General features: G+C 42.2%; 1 protein-coding gene across 2 annotated transcripts in view; it reads right to left on the reverse strand.

The window, feature by feature from the left end:
- The window catches only part of RXFP1 (relaxin family peptide receptor 1), a 379,356-nt gene extending 358,342 nt beyond the window's left edge, over window positions 1-21,014 (reverse strand). For both annotated transcript variants that reach the window (XM_056561804.1, XM_056561796.1), the window contains exon 1: window positions 20,707-21,014. The gene's annotated coding sequence lies outside the window, so the exon portion shown is untranslated. The remainder of the gene's footprint in view (window positions 1-20,706) is intronic.
- Window positions 21,015-21,249: the final 235 nt, after the last annotated feature.

A 21,249-nucleotide genomic window follows, 5' to 3' on the forward strand; every position in this document is an offset into this window, starting at 1 on the left:
AGAACAGCACAAAATACCCACATGGCATACTATTTTGGAAACTACACCCCTCAAGGAACGTAACAAGGGGTAGAGTGAGCCTTAACACCCCACAGGTGATTGACGAACTTTCGTTAAAGTGGGACGTAAAAATGAAAAATTTGATTTTTAACACTGAAATGCTGGTGTTACCCAAAACTTTCCATTTTCACAAGGAGTAATAGGAGAAAATGCCCCACAAAATTTGTAACCCCATTTCTCTCGAGTAAGGAAATACCTCATATGTGTATGTAAAGTGCTCTGTGGGTGCACTAGAGGGCTCAGAAGGGAAGGAGCAACATTGGGCTTTTGGAGAGCGAATTTTGCTGAAATGGTTTTTGGGGGCATGTCGCATTTAGGAAGCCCCCATGATGCCAGAACAGTAAAAAAAAAAAAAACACATGGCATACTATTTTGTAAACTACACCCCTCACAGAACTTAATAAGTGGTGCAGTGAGCATTTATACCCCACTGGCATTTGACAGATCTTTGGAACACTGGGCTGTGCAAATTAAAAATTACATTTTTCATTTTTACGGACGACTGTTCAAAAAATCTGTCAGACACCTGTGGGGCGTAAATGCTCACTGTACCCCTTGTTACATTCCGTGAGGGGTGTAGTGTCGAAAATGGGGTCACATGTGGAGGGGGTCCACTGTTCTGGCACCATGGGGGCTTTGTAAACACACATAGCCTTCAATTCCAGCCTAATTCTCTCTTAAAAAGCCCAATTATGCTCCTTCTCTTCTGAGCATTGTAGTTCGCCCGCAGAGCAGTTTACTTCCACATATGGGGTATTTATATATGGGGTATTTATATACAAATTTTGGGGGGCTTTTTTCCTATTACCCCTTGCGAAAATGAAACATTTGGGGTAACGCCAGCATTTCAGGGGGAAAAAAAAACATTTTTAATTTTCATGTCCAACTTTAACAAAAAATTGTCAAAGACCTGAAGGGTGTTAAGGCTCATTATACCCCTTGTTACGTTGCGTGAGGAGTGTAGTTTCCAAAATGGGGTCACATGTGGGTGTTTTTTTTTGCGTTCATGTCACAACCGCTATAACGATCAGCCACCTCTGTGCAAATCACCAATTTAGGCCTCAAATGTACATAGCGCTCTCTCACTTCTGAGCCATGTAGTTCTTCCGAAGAGCATTTTACGTACACATATGGGGTATTTCCGCACTCAGAAAAATTGTGTTACAAATTTTGGGGGTCATTTTCTCCTTTTACCTCTTGTGAAAATGAAAAGTATGGGGCAACACCAGCATGTAAGTGTAAATTTTTTTTATTTTTTTTACACTAACATGCTGGTGTAGCCCCCAACTTTACCTTTTCATAAGGGGTAAAAGGAGAAAAATTGCCCCAAAATTTGTAGTGCAATTTCTCCCGAGCATGGAAATACCCCATATGTGGCCCTAAACTGCTGCCTTGAAATACAACAGGGCTCTGAAGTGAGAGAGCACCATGCGCATTTGAGGCCTAAATAAGGAATTTGCAATAGGGGCATACCCAGGTTACCTACAGTAAAACCCTACAGCAGTGTTTCCCAAACAGGGTGCCTCCAGCTGTTGCAAGACTCCCAGCCTGCCAGGACAGTCTATGGCTGTCCGGAAATACTGGGAGTTGTGGTTTTGCAACAGCTGGAGGCTCTCTTTTGGAAACACTGTCGTATGTGACTTTTTTTCATTTTTATTTGGGGTGGGGGGACGTGTAAGGGGGTTTATATGTAGTGTTTTACTTTGTATTATTTAGTAGTGTATTGTAGTGTTTTTAGGGTAAATTCACACAGGCGGGGGTTCACAGTAAGTTTTCCGCTGGGAGTTTGAGCTGTGGCGGAAAATTTGCCGCAGCTCAAACTTGTAGAAGGAAACCCACTGTAAACCCGCCCGTGTGAATGTACCCTGTACATTCACATGGTGGAGGCACCCCAAACCTTCAGCTGTTACAAAACTACAACTCCCGGAATGCACTGACAGACCGTACATGCTGGGAGTTGTAGTTTTACAACAGCTCTAGGCACACTGGTGGGGAACCACTGAGTTAGAAAACAGACTCTAGCTCAGTGATTCCAACCAATGTGCCTCCAGCTGTTGCAAAACTATAACTTCCAGCATGTATGGTCTGTCAGTGCATTCTGAGAGTTGTAGTTTTGCAACAGCTGGAGGCACATGGGTTGGAATCACTGAGTTAGGAAACAGACTCTAGCACAGTGTTTCCCAACCAGTGTGCCTACAGCTGTTGCAAAACTACAATTCCCAGCATGGCCTGGCAGTCAAGGATGCTGGGCATGTAGTTCTGCAATATCTGGCCCTTCAGATGTTGCAGAACTACAACTCCCAGCATGCCTGGACAGTCTGGGCATGCTAGGAGTTGTAGTTATGCAACAACTGTGGAAGAACAGTTTGGAGACCGCTAAGTAGTGGTCTCCAAACTGTAGCCCTCCAGATGTTGCAAAACTACAACTCCAAGCATGCCCAGACTGTCCAGGCATGCTGGGAGTTTTAGTTCTGCAACATATGAAGGGCCAGATATTGCAGAACTACATGCTGGGAATTGTTGTTTTGCAACATCTGGAGAGCTACAGTTTAGAGACCACCGTATAGTGGTCTCCAAACTGTACCACTTCAGATGTTGCAAAATTAAAACTCCCAGAATGCCCAGACAGTCAGTGCATGCTGAAAGTTGTAGTTTTGCAACATCTGGAGGACCACAGTTTAGAGACCACTACACAGTGGTCTCCAAACTGTGACCCTCCAGATGTTGCAAAACTACAACTCCCAGCATGCCCACACAGCCTTTGTCTGTATGGGCATGCTGGGAGTTCTAGTTTTGCAGCTTTTAGAAGGCCACAGAGAAGATCACTTACGGCGATCTTCACTGCAGCCTTCTCCGCCGCACTTTCCGTCCGCCGCTCCTCCTGCTGACGCTGCTGCTCCGGGATGCCGCCTCCGCCGCCTCCGCCGCCTCCGTCGCCTCCGCCGCCTCCGCCAGTCCGGGTAAGCTGGCCATGTTCCCCCCCTCGCCACCCATGTTTCCACCCGCTCTGCCCCGACTTTGATCGGTGGCCAGAGTGGGGGAAATGAACTCTAAACCCCCCGCCCCCCCCCCCTGCCATTGGTGGTCAGCCTGACCGACCAATGGCAGAGGATAGGAGGGGGTGGCAACACTACCACCTCGCTCCTATCTTTTAGGATGGTCGGAGCTGTCTCTGACAGCTCCAGTCATTCTTATTTTCCGGGCGAAAATAAGACCTGCGATTTGCCGCAATCGCCGACATGGGGGGTGTCAGGGCCCCCCCTAGGCATTGCCACGAGATGCCTGCTGGGATTGCCGGCGAACGGCAATGATCGAAAATGCTGAGAGCGTATGGATACGCCCTCCTTCCTTAAGTGACTTGATGCGAGGGCGTATGTATACGCCCTCCATCCCCAAGGAGTTAAAGGGATACTCCAATTAAACAGATGTGTAAATTACTTCTGGTAAAAATCTTAATCCTTCCAGTACTTATCAGCTGCTGTATGATCCACAGGAAGTTCTTTACTTTTTGAATTTCCTTTCTGCCTGACCACAGTGTTCTCTGCTGATACCCCTGTCCATTGTAGGAACTGTCCAGAGCAGGAGCAAATCCCCATTCCTGACATGGACAGAGGTGTCAGCAAAGAGCACTGTGGTCAGATAGAAAGGAAATTCAAAAAGAAAAGAACTTCCTGTGGATCATACAGCAGCTGATAAGTACTGGAAGGGTTAAGATTTTTTAATAGAAGTAATTTACAAATCTGTTTAACTTTCTGGCACCAGTTTATTTAAAATAGGTTTATCAGTGGAGTACCCCTTTAAATAAAATCATTGTAAATAATACTTATATTCTTTCACTTATGTTGGTCATATTAAAGGGGTCAATTTCTCCACATTGGATCTATGTGGAACATATAACCATACAACCTAATCAGGATTAAGGCAGGAGATAACTGAAAGACTGCTTTCAACACATAATATGGGTACTAGAAATATTTAGGGCTTTTAGGCAGTCTATACCAATATGTATTGGTATATCTTTAGTTTATCCTTTATTTATTATAAATGCCAATTAAAAAAACAAGAGTTTCCTTTTCTGGGTTACATTTTTTAAAGGTCTTTCTATGGATCCATATAAAGTCTCTTTGGTTCTAAGTTGACCTAAACTCATGGGGTTTCCGGATCTTTAGATTTTGCAGCCTCACATTACTACATCATCTGAAATACTCCTCACATTGTTTCACATTTACTGTTTCAAACTGGAACATTGAATGAAAGAATCATCTCCTGGAAGGTGTTAAACTTTTAGTCATCAGGTTCACTGACAACAAAAATATGGGATATTTTCAGTGCGCCCACAGATCTATGCCAAGCTTGATGGGCCCTATTCTTCATGTCTACCGCTTGCGGTCTTCACTGAGAGCTGGGTCCCATTCTAACGGATGGGGGATAAGTTCATTTTATTACTGGAGTTCTCCTTTAAAGTCTATAATATTTTTTTTCCCTGAGGACCTGATGCATGTTATTGATGTAAACTGTATCCTTGCCTCAACAAGTGTCTTAACTGAAACAATGATTTCTTGTATCTCATGGTATCCACAACAAAGCGTTATCTTGGGATAATTTGTCTCCATTATCTGGACATTCTTGAGACAAGCATGCCTGTGAACTGCTCTCCCACTTTTATAGGTGGTTGATATCTCAGTTGACTTTTTTAATGATTTGCCTCCCACTCAATACTTTGCTGATATTTTAGTGATTGTACTTGTTCTTATTTTAATTTCAGATTCCCACTACCTGATTTACTTACAATATCACAATTGGCAATGAATATTTTTCATTAATAAAATTGGCCCTGATTTATCAATCTGTCTGAGACGGAGTGATTTTCCCAAGCAACCAATTACAGCTCATGTTTTATATCTTAAGGAGCTCTGGTAAAATGAAAGCTAAGCCATAGTTGGTTGCTATGGGCAAATCGCTCAAGGTTCAATCTCAGACAGATTGATAAATCAGGACCAATGTCTTTATTCACAGAATTTTATTTGTATCCAAGTTCTGGAGAACATAATCCAAATCATTGAAGATATCCTGGAATTTTTTTTTTTTACCATCCCCAAAGTAAATGTCAGACAGAATCACTTAATTAGTGTTTGAGCAGGGGTGTACAGTTACCTCTCCTAATTTTTGTGAGTCTCCACTGGCAGCTGCATCTATTGCCATGTGTTATGTCATAAGCTTTGGCCCTTCTGAATTATGTTCTCCACATGGGGCACTCAGGTTGCCAAGGGTTCCCTAATGACCTATTTAAAGGGACTCCTGGATCCTTAGGGGATAAGATGTCTGATCATGGGGTGACCGCCGCTGGGACCCCTGTGATCTCTGTGCTGAGTTCCCGTGGCGTGATGGCCATCACGCCACCTCCCATAGACATGAATGGAGGGGGAATCGTGTTATATCACAAGAGGGTGTGGCATGACGTCGTAACCCCCACCGCGGGAACCCAGTGTTCTAAATAGAGATGAGCGAATTTCTGAATAATTGGATTTTCAAAAAAAATTTGTTCGGTCCGAAATTATTTGTGGCAAATCATTAATAAAAATGGCTATTTCTGGCCTACAGAGAGGCTCAATAGGGGTGTAGAACACTTTGCCTTGTCCTAACACACAAAGAGAGTCTTAGGAAGACTGTGTGAAATAATACTGTTATTCAGTATGACATGCAGATTGCAGGCATCACTGCCAAAGAGCGTCTGGGTGTGGCAGATTTTTTATGTAATTTTAATTTAATTTAATTTGAATGTATTTACATTTTTTGATTACCCATTCTGGTGAGCATCGAGTGGGTGGTCCTCCGCCAGGCAAAATACCATCTGTTTCAGCCCCGGCCTCTCAGCGTCCCCCTGACTGTGAAAGTGCAAGTGTTTCATTTAATCAGTTATGGTTCATTGCTATCATTCCAAGCTGTTTAATTGGATTCTTGTGATAATTCCACATGTAATATGACATTGATGACGATAGGGCCTCAGTCTTGAAAAGATTACATCGATTTTTTTTCAATTAAAAATTTATATTATATTCCCAAGTTTTATGTCCCGGCATTTACTTAGAACTAATACTGTATGACCAAAAAACCCAGTCTAACAAGGAGACACATGGCGGAACAATGACAGAGCCTAGAGGTGGCAGCAGCAGCATCTTTCAAAAAACAAAATGCTGGGGATGCAGTGTATACATAGGGTGTTCCGGTAATTGGAATGGATGGTAGTTTAATTTGTGAGCTTTTTTTAGATTGCACACAGAAATGGCTGGTTTGCTTGTTTGATTTTTGAAAGATTTTCCCTAAACTCTAATATATGTAAAGATGCTACAAGATACCAGAATCTCAATGGCTCTGAATGCTCTCTCCTTCCTCCACTGTGTGTGGCGATCGCACATATGAGTAACAAAAAGTAACAAATGCTTCCAAATACCTCCACTTCATGCAGATTTAAATTGCAACATTCTGCCATCAAACATCGTGATTGCAACATACACACTGCAATCGCAACTACACATTGCGATCGCTAGTGTAACATACTCATTATGGGTACTGCAAGACTGGCTGGGAGAAAAAAAACACAGTCAGAGAATACACTGAAACCTGCAGTCTAACATTCTATATAACAATCAAATGAAATTAAAAAAACAAAACATAAAATAAATGAAATTGTTCCTACCATACATACCCTATAGATGAAAGTCCGCACTGGCTATCTGCAGACCGCTACTGAATCCCTAGCTTTATATTACAAATGTATATAAAAATGCATTTTCAACATCATCACTAGTTTTAATCATTATGAAATTAATATGTGTATTATTGTTGTATCACTTTTAATGCTGTATTGCTCTATTGTTATTGCAAACAGAAAAATGTCTGTCTAAAATGCCATCAGTAAAGATGTGTCAAATTATCGCATCAAGATGCATCTGCCAACCATACCAACCACCACCTCACTTCCGTCAGAAAAATTCCGTCAGTGACTTTCCAACCCGGGAAATTTCAAATGAACTTTCCTATAAGTACGGCAAACAATAAATCAGACCACATCAGCCTGACGAAGCGGGGGTCACCCTGCGAAAAGCGTTGCTCTCACTCTGTTTGTTTTATTCTTTTTAAAAAAAACGAATCTGTTTTTATGGTTTGTGTTATTTGAATAAACAAGTAGTCTATCAATCAAGACACTTGTTTTATTGCCACCTACCCTCAAGGCACCGCGGATACCATCCCCTTGTTCCTGCCCTGGGAACTGCTGGAGCAGCCCTCCCCAAGAACCACTTCTCTTTATCCTTCAAGACTGACATAACTGCTGTTCGGGACTGGCTGCCGGGCTGCCAGAGGACTGCAAGAATACATTGTATTCCATTCATGCGAGAAACAGGGCTGTGCCTGCAGCGCAAAACAAATAGGTGAGTGGGATAGCATTACCTATCTGCATTCACCGTAACCAGTTTTACTGGCTATTATAATACGTATTCCTACCATATATATTTTTTTACGGCACTTAGATAGCGCCATCTTTATGTTCTTATCTTTTATCTATATATATGCTACACATTTTTCGTGGACAGATGAGTTCTCCTTAGGGTTACTATGGCCCCCTCAACACTAAACACCCGCTCTGTTGGCACACTACTAGCTGGGCAGGACAGCTTTTGCAGAGCAAACTCTAGTTGCAGCTACAAATCAAGTTTGCCTGCCCAGAAGTCCAGTGGATCTTCAAGGTGTGTTGGCATGCCACCACCTGCTGGTTCAGGTCCTGCTCCAGGTCTACCTGCTGCTGGTGAGTTGCTTCACTATGCGGGTGAAGAAAGGTACTCATCAGCGACTGTAGACTCAGGCTGCTGCTGATGGAGCAGGTACTGCTCCGGCCACCCCACATCTCCCCAGCAGCCATGGCAGTGGAAGGTGAGCGCAGAGGGCCCCCCGAGTCACACCTGCGAGAGGATGGATGATGGCGCCAATAGGCATCAGCCAACTAAGTATATAGGATGTCTCTGTAGTAGATCAGTTTGTCCTCCCTCTCAGTGGGTGTAACAAAGGCCCCCATTTTGTGCAGGAAGCAAGGGTCGAGAAAGGTTGAGAGCCAAAAGTCATCCCGCTGCCGAATGGTGACAATTCCGCGGTGACTACGCAAGCAAGTGAGCATGCATCGTGCCATTTATGCAAGGGACTCAGAGGAACTCCCTTCCTCCATCTCCACTGCATACTGCCACGGTGTGTCTGGGTCTTCTGTCTCACCTTCCTCATAACCCTCTAGCTCCTCTGTCTGCTCCTGCTCCTCCTCTCCTGTCAGATGACTAGAAAAAACGCCCATTTCACGAAACCTAAACTGTGCTCCACTGTGCCCCTCCCTCTCCAGTTCAGCCCCCACAGGGCTCATGTGGCAGTGAGATATAGGCGCCACATCTCCAGTGCCTTGACCAGCCATTGTTTCCAACATGTGTTGTAGTAGATGAAGCAGTGGAATGATGTTGTTCATCCCGTAATCCTGGCAACTGACAAAATATGTGGCTTCCTCAAACGGCCTGAGCAAACGGCAGGTGTCACGTGTGAGCTGCCACTGGTTGACATTCAAGTTACATAGGGGAGTACCCCTATCCGCTTGGATCATCACGAAATCGGGGATGGCTTTTCTCTGTTTGTATAGTCGATCCAACATATAGAGGTAAAATTCCAACGTGTGACAACGTCACAAATCACACTATGTTCAGGGATGCCATTCTGATGCTGCAGGTCAAGGAGGGTGTGCTTTGCGTTGTACGAATTTCTGAAGTAAAATAGTAACATAGTATCATAGTTCATAAGATTGAAAAAAGACCATAAATTTCAACCTATAACCCTAATGAGTCCCTAATGAGTCCCTACTGAGTTGATCCAGAGGAAGGAAAAAAAACCCTCATACTAGAGGTAAAAATTCCTCCCCGACTCCAAATATGGCAGTCAGAATAAATCCCTGGATCAACGTTCTGTCCCTATAATTCTAGTATACATAACCGGTGATGTTATTATTCTCCAAAAATGCATCCAGACCCCTTTTGAACTCTTTTACAGAGTTCACCATGACCACCTCCTCAGACAGAGAATTCCACAGTCTCACTGCTCTTACAGTAGAGAACCCCCATCTGTGCTGGTGTAGAAACCTTCTTTCCTCTAAACGTAGAGGATGCCCCCTCGTTATGGATACAGTCCTGGGTATAAATAGATCATGGGAGAGATCTCTGTACTGCCCCCTGATATATTTATACATAGTTATTAGGTCGCCACTAAGCCTTCTTTTTTGTAAACTAAATAACCCTAATTCTGATAATCTTTCTGGGTACTCTAGTCCTCTCATTCCCCGTATCACCCTGGTTGCCCGTCTTTGAACCCTCTTCAGCTCCACTATATCTTTCTAGTACACTGGTGCCCAGTATTGTACACAGTATTCTATGTGTGGTCTGACTAGTGATTTGTACAGCGGTAAAATTATTTCCTTGTCGTGGGCATCTATGCCCCTATTGATGCACCCCATGATTTTATTTGCATTGGCTGAAGCTGCCCGACACTGGTCACTACAGCTAAATTTACTATTAACTAAGACTCCCAAGTCCTTTTCCACGTCAGTCGTCCCAAGTGTGCTCCCATTTAATAGATAATCCCAGCCCAGATGTTTACTCACCATGTGCATTACCTTACATTTATCAGTGTTGAACCTCATCTGCCACTTCCCAGCCCAAACCTCCAACCTATCCAATTCATTTGTAACAGTGCACTGTCCCCTATAGTGTTTACCGCCTTACAGAGTTTAGTATCATCTGCAAAGATTGCTACTTTACTATTTAACTGCTCTACAAGGTCATTAATGAATATATTAAACAGGACAGAAGCCAAGACTGACCCCTGTGGTTTTAACAGTAACAATCACCCAATCAGAATAAGTACCATTAATAACCACCCTCTGTTTCCTATCACTGAGCCAGTTACTTACCCACTTGCACACATTCTCCCCCTGCCCAATCCTTCTCATTTTATGCACCAATCTTTTATGTGGCACTGTATCAAATAGGAGATAAAATGTCTTGGGGTGAAGTACCCATTTAACCCCTTAGGGACTCAGCCCATTTTCACCATAAGGACTCAGCCTTTTTTGCAATTCTGACCATTCTCACTTTATGCATTAATAACTCTGAGATGCTTTTACCTTTTATTCTGATTCTGAGATAGTTGTTTTTTACATATTCTACTTTAACATACTGGTAAATTTTCGTTGTTACTTGCATCCTTTCTTGGTAAAAAAAAAAAATCCCCAAATTTGATGAAAATGTAGCATTTTTCTAACTCAGAAACTTTCTGCTTGTAAGGAAAATGGACATTCCAAATAAATAATATATTTATTCACAAATACAATATGTCTACTTTATGTTGGCATCATAAAGTTGACATGTTTTAACTTTTTGAAGACATTAGAGGTCTTCAAAGTATAGCAGCAAATAAAAAAAATTCGCTTAAAATTCAAAATCTGAATTTTTCAGGGACCAGTTAAGTTTGAAGTGGATTTAAGGGGCTTTTCTGTGAGAAATACCCCATAACTGACCCCATTATAGAAACTGAACCCCTCAAAGCATTCAAAATGACATTCAGAAAGCTTATTAGCCCTTTCAGTGTTTCACAGGAATAGCAGCAAATTGAAGGAGAAAATTCTAAATATTCATTTATTACACTTGTATGTTCTTGTAGAGCCATTTTTTGAATTTTTACAATGGGCAAAAAGAGAGAATTCCCCACAAAATGTGTAATCCAATGTCTCTCGGGTAAGGAAATACCTCATACTTAGATATAAAGTGCTCTATGTGTGCACTAGAGGGCTCAGAAGGGAAGGAGCGACAATGGGATTTTGGAGAGTGAATTTTGCTGAAATGGTTTTTGGGGGGCATGTCGCATTTAGGAAGCCCCTATGGTGCCAGAACAGCAAAAAAAAACAAAAAAAAAAAACATGGCATACTAATTTGGAAATTACACCACACAAGGAACATAACAAGGGGTACAGTGAGCTTTAACACCCCACAGGTGTTTGACGACTTTTTGATAAAGTCAGATGTGTAAATGAAATTTTTTTTCATTAAAATGCATTTTTTCCCCAAAATTTTTCATTTTTACAAGGGATAATAGGAGAAAATACCCCCCAAAATTTGTAACACAATCTCCTCTGAGTATGGAAATACCCCATGTGGGGACATCAAGTGCTCTGCTGGTACACTACAATGCTCAGAAGGGAAGGAGCAACATTTGGCTATTGGAAAGCAAATTTTACTGAAATGGTTTTAGGGGGCATGTCGCATTTAGGAAGCCAGAACAGCAAACCCCCCACATGGCATACCATTTTGGAAACTACACATCTCAAGGAACGTAACAGGAGTTACAGTGAGCCTTAACACCCCACAGATGTCTGACGACTTTTAGTTAAAATCTGATGTGTAGATGGCAATGTATTTTTTTTTTTACTAAAATGCTGGTTTTCCCCCAAATTGTACATTTTTATAAGGGGTAATAGGAGAAAATGCCCCCCAAAAATTTGTAACCCCATCTCTTCTGAGTATGGAAATACCCCATGTGTGGATGCAAAGTGCTCTGCAGGCGAACTACAATGCTCAGAAGAGAAGGAGCGCCATTGAGCTTTTGGAGAGATAATTTGTTTGGAGTGAGGGTTGGGGGCCATGAGCATTTACAAAGCCCCACCCCCCCCGTGGACCCCCCACATGTGACCCCATTTTGGAAACTACACCCCTCACAGAATTGAATAAGGAGTGCAGTGATCATTTTCACCCCACTGGCATTTCACAGATCTTTTGGAACATTAGGCTGTGCAAATTAAAATTTTCATTTTCACGGACCACTGCTCCAAAAACATGTCAGACACCTGTGGGGTGTAAATGCTCACTGTACCCCTTATTACGTTCCGTGAGGGGTGTAGTTTCTGAAATGAGGTCACTTGGGGGGGGGAGGTCCATTGTTCTGGCACCATGGGAGCTTCAATTCTGGATAAAACTTCTCTCCAAAAGCCCAATGGCGCTCCTTCTCTTCTGAGCATTGTAGTGCGCCAGCAGAGTACTTTACATCCACATATGGGGTATGTTCTTACTCTACTCTACTAACTCTACTAAGAAAGAAGGTTAGACATTTTGGGGGGCTTTTTGCCTATTTTCCATTGTGAAAATGAAAAATTTAGGGTAACACCAGCATTTTTGTGAATTTTTTTTTCATTTTCCCATCCAACTTTAATGAAAAACACATGTGGGGTGTTAAGGCTCACTATACCCCTTTTCACGTTCTGTGAAAATGGGGTCACATGTGGATATTTATTTAAAATCAGCCACCCATGTGCAAATCCCCAAATTTGGCCTTAACTTTACAAAGTGCGCTCTCTCTCCTGAGCCCTGTTGTGCACGTGCAGAGCATTTTACGTCCACATATGTGGTATTTTCGTATTCATTACAAATTTTGGGGGTCTTTTTTTCCTTTTACCTCTTGTGAAAATGAAAAGTATGGGGCAACACCAGCATGTTAGTTAAAATATATATATATTTTTTTACAATTACATGCAAGTGTAGACCCCTACTCTACCTTTTTATAAGGGGTAATAGGAGAAAAAGCCCCCCAAAATTTGTTAGGCAAATTCTCCCGAGTACGGAAATACCCCAATACCCCCCTAAACTGTTGCCTTAAAAAAAGACAGGGCTCCGAAGTGAGAGCGCTGTACATTCACATGGTGGGGGGGGGGGGGGCAAACCTCTTGCTGTTGCAAAACTACAACTCCCAGCTGGGGGTTGTAGTTATGCAACAGCTGGAGGCACACTGTTTGCAAAACACTGAGAGTTTGTTACTTAACTTAGTGTTTTGCAACCCGTGTGCCTCCAGCTGTTGCAAAACTACAACTTCCAGCATGTACGGTCTTTCAGTGCATGCTGAGAGTTGTAGTTTGCAACAGCTCGAGGGACACTGGTTGTGAAACACTGATTTAGGTAACAAACTCAGTGTTTTGCAACCAGTGTGCCTTCAGCTATTGCAAAAAGCTACAACTCTCAGCATTCCCGTGGCTGTCCATGTATCCTGGGGGTTGTAGTTGTGCAACTGCTGGAGGCACAAAAATGTGCCTTCAGCTGTTGCTCAACTGCAACCCCCAGCATGTCCAAACTACCAAAGGGCATGCTGGGAGTTGTAGTTGTGCCTTCTGCTGTTGCATAACAACAACTCCCAGCATGCCCTTGTGTGCATGTTAGGAGTTGTTGCTTAGCAACAGCAGGAGGCCAGACTTACCGCCTGCCGCGAAGTTCCTGCCTGCCGCAGCCGTCTCCACTGCTGGGACCTCGATCCTGCTGCCAATGCCGGGGATTGGGGGCCCCAGCCTCAGGTACACACTCCCAACACCCTCTCTCGCCCTCCGGAACAGGGGCGGAGCGGGTGCTGTTAGGGACACCCCCACAGCAGGCTTCCTGATTCATCGGCCAGTGCCACCTCCCTCCTGCTGCTAAAGGATGATAGGTGCCATCTCGGACGGCACCTATCATCCTTTTTTCACGGGTCACCGGGGAGCCGATTGACCCGGAATTACCTTAAGGATTGGGGATGCAGGGCGTCCCCAAGAGGTTAAAGAGGACCCTAACTGTAGGATGCTGTATGTTGATTAAGGTTTCTTGGTCCCTGTCTCTATATATTGATACTAGCTGAGTACCCGGCGTTGCCCAGTTTTTCCTTCCTAATCCTTGTTGGGGAGGAAAATAAACAAAGGAGGAAGCTTTTGACTTCATATCCCGTCCTCATATATTGTTGTCATATCCCGACCTCCTATCCCGTCATCGTATCCCGACCTCCTATCCCGACCTCCTATCCCGTCCTCCTATCCCGTCTTCCTATCCCGTCCTCCTATCCCGTCCTCCCATCCCGTCTTCCTATCCTGTCGTCCTTTCCCGTCGTCCTATCTCGACCTCCTTTCCCGTCCTCCTGTCTCGACCTCCTTTCCTGTCCTCCTATCCTGTCCTCCTATCCCATCCTCCTATCCCGTCCATCTATCCCATCCTCCTTTCCCATCCTCCTTTCCCATCCTCCTTTCCCGTCCTTCTATCCCGACCTCCTATCCCGACCTCCTTTCCCATCCTCCTTTCCCGTCCTCCTTTTCTGTCCTCCTATCCTGTCCTCCTATCCCGTCCATCTATCCCGTCCTCCTATCCCATCCTCCTATCTCGACCTCCTATCCCGACCTCCTATCCCGACCTCCTATCCCAACCTCCTATCCCGACCTCCTATCCCGTCCTCCTATCCCGTCCTCCTATCCCGTCCTCCTATCCCCACCTCCTATCCCGACCTCCTATGCTTACCTCCTAACTCGACCTCCTATCTCGACCTCCTATCCCGACCTCCTATCCCGACCTCCTATCTCGACCTCCTATCCCGACCTCCTATCCCGGTCCACCTATCCCGTCCTCCTATCCCGTCCTCCTATCTCGACCTCCTATCTTGACCTCCTATCTTGACCTCCTATCCCGACCTCCTATCCCGGTCCTTCTATCACGTCCTCCTATCGCATCCTCCTATCCCGTCCTCCTATCCCAACCTCCTATCCCGACCTCCTATCTTGACCTCCTATCCTGAACCGTAATATGTGTACCAGTTATTGAAATATCTCCAGCCGTTATGTGGGAACATACATTTCCCATTGATTTGCATGTGACTTTAAACTAAAACCCCAACCCTCACAAATGGGGGTAGTTAAGGGTTAAATTAACTATCCTATATTTTAAGTGGATATATAAGTAACATGTGACCAAGTATTATCAAAATATCTCCAGCCGTTTGGAAGTTATGGAGTAACATATATTTCCCATTGACTTACATGGGACTTTAAACATAAGCCACGCCCCTGGCAAATGGGGGTGAGTAAGGGTTAAATTACCTATCTTATGTTTGTTGTTGACATATAAGTAACCTGTGTGCCAAGTTTCATGTTAATCTCTTTAGCCGTTTGAAAGTTTTTGTGGAACACACATACGTACATACATACATACATATATACATGCATACATACATACATACATACATACACACACACACACACACACACACACACGTTGAGTTTTATATATATATATATATATATATATATATATATATATATATATATATATATATAAAAAGCAAAATCATCGGTAGTTGCAGTATCTTGTAATACCTTTTTTATTGGACTAACAAGATTTTGTAGAGACAAGCTTTCGGGATTCCTCCCTTTATCAAGTCATAAGCATTTCTGAGCTCACAAGGAGAAAACACAGGTTCTATCTCACAAAATATGCAGGGGTTAAAACAACATTAGTGGAGAATGGACATTAAGTTGGGCCATAAATTGTATAGCAATAGGACGATAGATACAGATAAGGATGAGGAGGGGGGGGGGGGGGGGCTGGAGAGCAGAGGTGAGAATAGTGGTTACGCTGGACAGACAATTTTACTACAGAACCATAGACTGAAGATAAGACTAGACAGGGGAGGGGGAGCAGGGGTGTGATGGTGTTAGAGCAGGGAGAGGGTAGAGAGTTTAGCAAAGGTTATAGGAAATTTTGATAATGGGATAAGAAGCTTAAATCCACATTAAGTCCTCTGTTCTTGGAGTCATAAAGAACTATCATTTTGGCTCCAAGAACAGAGGACTTAATGTGGATTTAAGCTTCTTATCCCATTATCAAAATTTCCTATAACCTTTGCTAAACTCTCTACCCTCTCCCTGCTCTAACACCATCACACCCCTGCTCCCCCTCCCCTGTCTAGTCTTATCTTCAGTCTATGGTTCTGTAGTAAAATTGTCTGTCCAGCGTAACCACTATTCTCACCTCTGCTCTCCAGCCCCCCCCCCCCCCTCCTCATCCTTATCTGTATCTATCGTCCTATTGCTATACAATTTATGGCCCAACTTAATGTCCATTCTCCACTAATGTTGTTTTAACCCCTGCATATTTTGTGAGATAGAACCTGTGTTTTCTCCTTGTGAGCTCAGAAATGCTTATGACTTGATAAAGGGAGGAATCCCGAAAGCTTGTCTCTACAAAATCTTGTTAGTCCAATAAAAAAGGTATTACAAGATACTGCAACTACCGATGATTTTGCTTTTTGCATCACTGGACTAATACGGCTACTCCTAACTAATCTATATATATATATATATAGATAAGCATTTTGACTTCTGACTGATCCCAACCTTGTTTCTGAGTACACACCTGTCTTCTGCATTGTTTGCTTCCTATTTGTTGTTCTTCACCTGGCTACTTTTCTGGCTTATTCTTTGTCTTGTTGCATTCTAACTGATCTAATGGTGAGGAGAATTGGCTCTGTTCTATTATATATATATAAAGGGTGGGCCATTTATATGGATACACCTTAATAAAATTGGAATGGTTGGTGATATTAACTTCCTGCTTGTGGCACATTAGTATATGTGAGGGGGGAAACTTTTCAAGATGGGTGGTGACCATGGCGGCCATTTTGAATTTGGCCATTTTGAATCCAACTTTTGTTATTTCAATAGGAAGAGGGTCATGTGACAATTCAAACTAATTGGGAATTTCACAAGAAAAACAATGATGTACTTGGTTTTAACATAACTTTATTCTTTCATGAGTTATTTACAAGTTTCTGACCACTTATAAAATGTGCTGCCCATTGTGTTGGATTGTCAATGCAACCCTCTTCTCCCACTCTTCACACACTGATAGCAACACTGCAGGAGAAATGCTAGCACAGGCTTCCAATATCCGTAGTTTCAGGTGCTGCAGAATGGGCAAAATAAAAATTGGAACAGGACCCTCAGTTTATGCAGAAGATTTTGTTCAGTGATGAGGCAAACTTGTATGTGAATGGTGAAGTTAACAAACAAAACCACTGCTATTGGTCTGACACTAACCCACATTGGATAGATCCCTCCAAGACTGTTGGAACACAAAAATTGATGGTATGGTGTGGTATATGGGGTACAAAGATAGTGGGGCCATTCTTCATCAATGGAAACCTCAAGGCCACTGGATATGCGAAATTGCTACATGGTGATGTGTTTCCCTCTTTATGCACTGAATCTGGCATGTTCCCTGAGTTTTTCCAGCAAGATGGTGCACCACCACATTTTCGGTGTCAGGTCCGAGCATTCCTAGATGAGCAGTTTCCTGGAAAGTGGATTGGTCATCGTGGGCCCCGATCTGACCCCCTTAGACTTTTATCTTTGGGGTCATCTGAAAGCAATTGTCTATGCTGTGAAGATACGAGATGTGCAGCACCTGAAACTACGGATACTGGAAGCCTGTGCTAGCATTTCTCCTGCGGTGTTGCTATCAGTGTGTGAAGAGTGGGAGTAGAGGGTTGCATTGAAAATCCAACACAATGGGCAGCACATTGAACACATTTTATAAGTGGTCAGAAACTTTTTAATAACTCATGAAAGAATAAAGTTACGTTAAAACCAAGCACATCATTGTTTTTCTTGTGAAATTCCCAATAGGTTTGAAGTGTCACATGACCCTCTTCCTATTGAAAAAACTAAAGTTGGATTCAAAATGGCTGACTTCAAAATGGCCGCCATGGTCACCACCCATCTTTAAAAGTTTCCCCCCTCACATATACTAATGTGCCACAAACAGGAAGTTAATATCACCAACCATTCCCATTTTATTACGGTGTATCCATAGAAATGGCCCACCCTGTGTGTATGTATATATATATATATATATATATATATATATATATATATGCAAATCACCACACTACCTGGATCTGTTGCCTGTAATCCATCATTGCAGCTCTGCAAGCTAGTTCCCTCTATGAGTGCAGCCTGCACTCTTCTAATCTAAATTGCAGAGACAGGTCTAGTGTCTGATTGGTTAAGGCTGCACACACTTTCCAATTTGAGGCACTAAAGAGAGCATGACTCATCGGTGCAGGGCAAAAACCACATGATCTGTGTCTCTCATGATCGTGCGGGCTGCTTTCAATGAGGGATTTGGACAGAGACAAAGTGGATGGCTAGATAATGTCATTCCCTCACTTCATGCATGTGAGTGACAACCAAAGAGGGGAAACTGCTCTATATAGCTAACAAATGATATTTAGGCAATTAAATAGGTTGATGAGAGGGGAAGGATGGTCTATGGTTTTAGTTCCCCTAAGTACCCCTTTAAGAATGTGAACCAGGGAATTGCTGAGACCCTGGATCCCAGTCTAACCATTGTCAAAATGCCTGCAGCTTAGATAATCAACTTTCTTGAGACAGAAATTGGCTTTTTCTGTTGTTTTCATTCACAGTGAATATGAGCGTCAAATCCTCTCATAAATCTCTTTAATTTCTGTGAATACCTATAGTTTGTTTGCCTTCTGTGGTCAAGAATTAGGATGAGGAGCTCATTGGCAATTACAGTCAAAGTGATTGAACTCCCATCTAACTTTCAAAGGATTGATTGAACAAATGAACTAAAAAAAAATAAAAAAATAAAAAAACATTATACAATTGAATTAACTACTTGCCAGAAGACTTTAAATGTCGAAGCATTTAGCAATTGACTGTGCCTGGACAATTCAGAATATCTGTGTAGAGTGTTGTGGCAGCATGGATACTGCAAGAGTATAAAACTGGCTGTCATTGACAGCTGGGATCTCAAGAGAGAAAGCAAGGAGGGTGTATCACTATACTTGCCTTCATGATCATTGTGTATACAGTTTAGCAGGAAGCCATATTTCTTCCTGGCCTAGCAATCATGTGAACACCTCTGTCAGGTATTTTGAGGAGTTGCGGTTGCTCATCAGACCCAGGTCAGCTATGCAGAAGGTGTCAGAGGGTTGCATTTCCCCCCTGTAACTGGGGCTAACATGTCTTTTAGGAGCTTATGGAGGGTGCAATATGTGAAATATAAATATATGTAGATATAGATCTCTATCCATTTATATACTGTGATAAGGTGACAAGGAAAGGGTATATTTCCTTTGCTCACCCTGAAGATTCTCTCACCTACTTCTTAAGTAATGAGGCAGCAGGGAAGGGAGGTGTATATAAGATGGAGACTCAGTCTAATCTGTGCTCTCCCTGGGAAACAGCATGTTGCTGTAGGGGGAGACACTCAGACCCTGTTGAGGAAGCACACAGCTGGAATCTGTGAGTGGTCCAAGAAGTGGTGTGAACTGTGAGTAACAGGTTGCAGGAGTCACATGTTTAAATGGCTGAGGGTAGCTCGCCAGTTCGTAGTCAGGGCTTGCTGATATGTGTAGTCAGTGATCAGACGGTCTGGGATTTTATTTTGTTCCTGCATTATGTTTGTTTTTCCCCTGCATGAATAACCTTTGTCTGCGGGTTTATTGAGTGGAAACGTGTCCCGTGTCAGTGTCCAGGACGATCCCAGAGCTATCCCCAAGGAGGAATCCTTACAATACATATATGTTTAATTTAAAAAAAAATCTCAAAAATAAATAAACATAAAAATGGCCCAAACTAGTCTTATGGCCTTACCTCTTATATACATGCCCTTTTTAATTGACCATAACAGAAAGAGGATACAATTGAATAAAATATAAATATTTTAGTGTCACTTTGTACTTTTAATATAAAATGAACAACAAAAAAATGACATTAAAAAACATTAAAAAAATGACATTAAAAATGAAGCCTGAGGTATCACAGAAAAAAATGTTGCAACCGAATGAGCAGAAGTTTTATAGCTGTCAAATCTATATCTACTAAACATTCTGAAAATGTATATTGGCAGATGAGCCCGTTCAAGTGGTTAAATATGGGTTAATAAAACACATATTACTACTGTGATTGCCAAGAGGAGTGGAGGTGAGAAGAATGCATGTCATCAAATATTATATGAACTTAACTATTGTGACAAATATAAATGACATAGGATCTTTTTCCACCAGATATTATGCCACCTAAGAATTTAATTTCAACTGAAGGGCTGCATTTCCAGCACTGCATTTATAGCTTCTTTTTTTATTATTATTGCATACAAGAAGGCAATCTCTTGGAATAGCAACAGATTACTCCGTATAAAGGACAAATAACTGATAGGCAAGTCTGGGCACTAGAAGTTCACAAAGCTAAACAGCAATACAAATTCCAGTCACTAATTTCTATTCCATTAGTAGGAGGTTCAGTTTTCACTTCTGGCAATGTAAAAATGGTATTAAGTGATTTGCATATTAACTTAACCTCTTTCTAAAATTCACATTAAGCCGCTTTACTAAATAAATACTACATATTACCCCATGATGCAATATATGAAAACCTGCAGTGATATATATATATATATATATATATATATATATATATGTAACTACTACATGACAAACCCAAAACATTGTTTTTGATCAAAGGAGCCACAGAGGCACATAACATAATTCTATCCAAATCTACTCATGTTATCTCCGTGTAATTGCATTCTTCTATACATCCTCCCAAGGCATTCCAATGCTAGAAAACTAACATTAATTTGTATATTCCATTGACATTTAGGTTTATTTTTGGTGCCTAAAAAAATGGTAATTCAGTCTATGATTGAGGGATATTCATTGTATGATCATGGGTACATTGATATAGGAAGTTATAGTTTATTTACTTACAGTTCATTCCAGTAATCCAGGCTAGATAAATAAGGAATCCCGGTAGCATATCTGTGAGGCAATAGGTACAGAATAGAAGGAAGGCTATCTGCCTATGTTTAGAAGGCAGATCATTCAGTGGATTTAGTATCCAATATTTCTGACTGCAGCACCAAGAGCTCACACAGCAATCTGCTCCCCTCCCTTCTAGCTTCCTCTGGTTCTGTTTGTTCAGCTACCTCTTTAATTGTTCTTTATTCCTTGTCTCTTTTATGACCCTACTGCATACACACAGCAAAGTGAATGAGAGAAGAAAAGAGAAGACCGGGAGAAGTAAGGGGGAGGAGATAGAGAGAATGCCAGAGTAATGTGAAGAAAGATTTTTCTTATTTATGGTCTGTGCTGTGAAAGTTGTAAATTTAGTACAGTATTGACTACCACTAGTGTTCCTAATGTCCGTAATAGATTCTAAGTCGATGAAGAATGCTTACGAACAAATTTAACAAAACGCTACTGTTCTGGTGTAATGAAAATGAAACGTATCCCATAGTTTAGGGACAGGGT

The sequence above is a fragment of the Hyla sarda genome, chromosome 1 (assembly GCF_029499605.1).
Source record: "Hyla sarda isolate aHylSar1 chromosome 1, aHylSar1.hap1, whole genome shotgun sequence".
Taxonomy (NCBI): Eukaryota; Metazoa; Chordata; class Amphibia; order Anura; family Hylidae; genus Hyla; species Hyla sarda.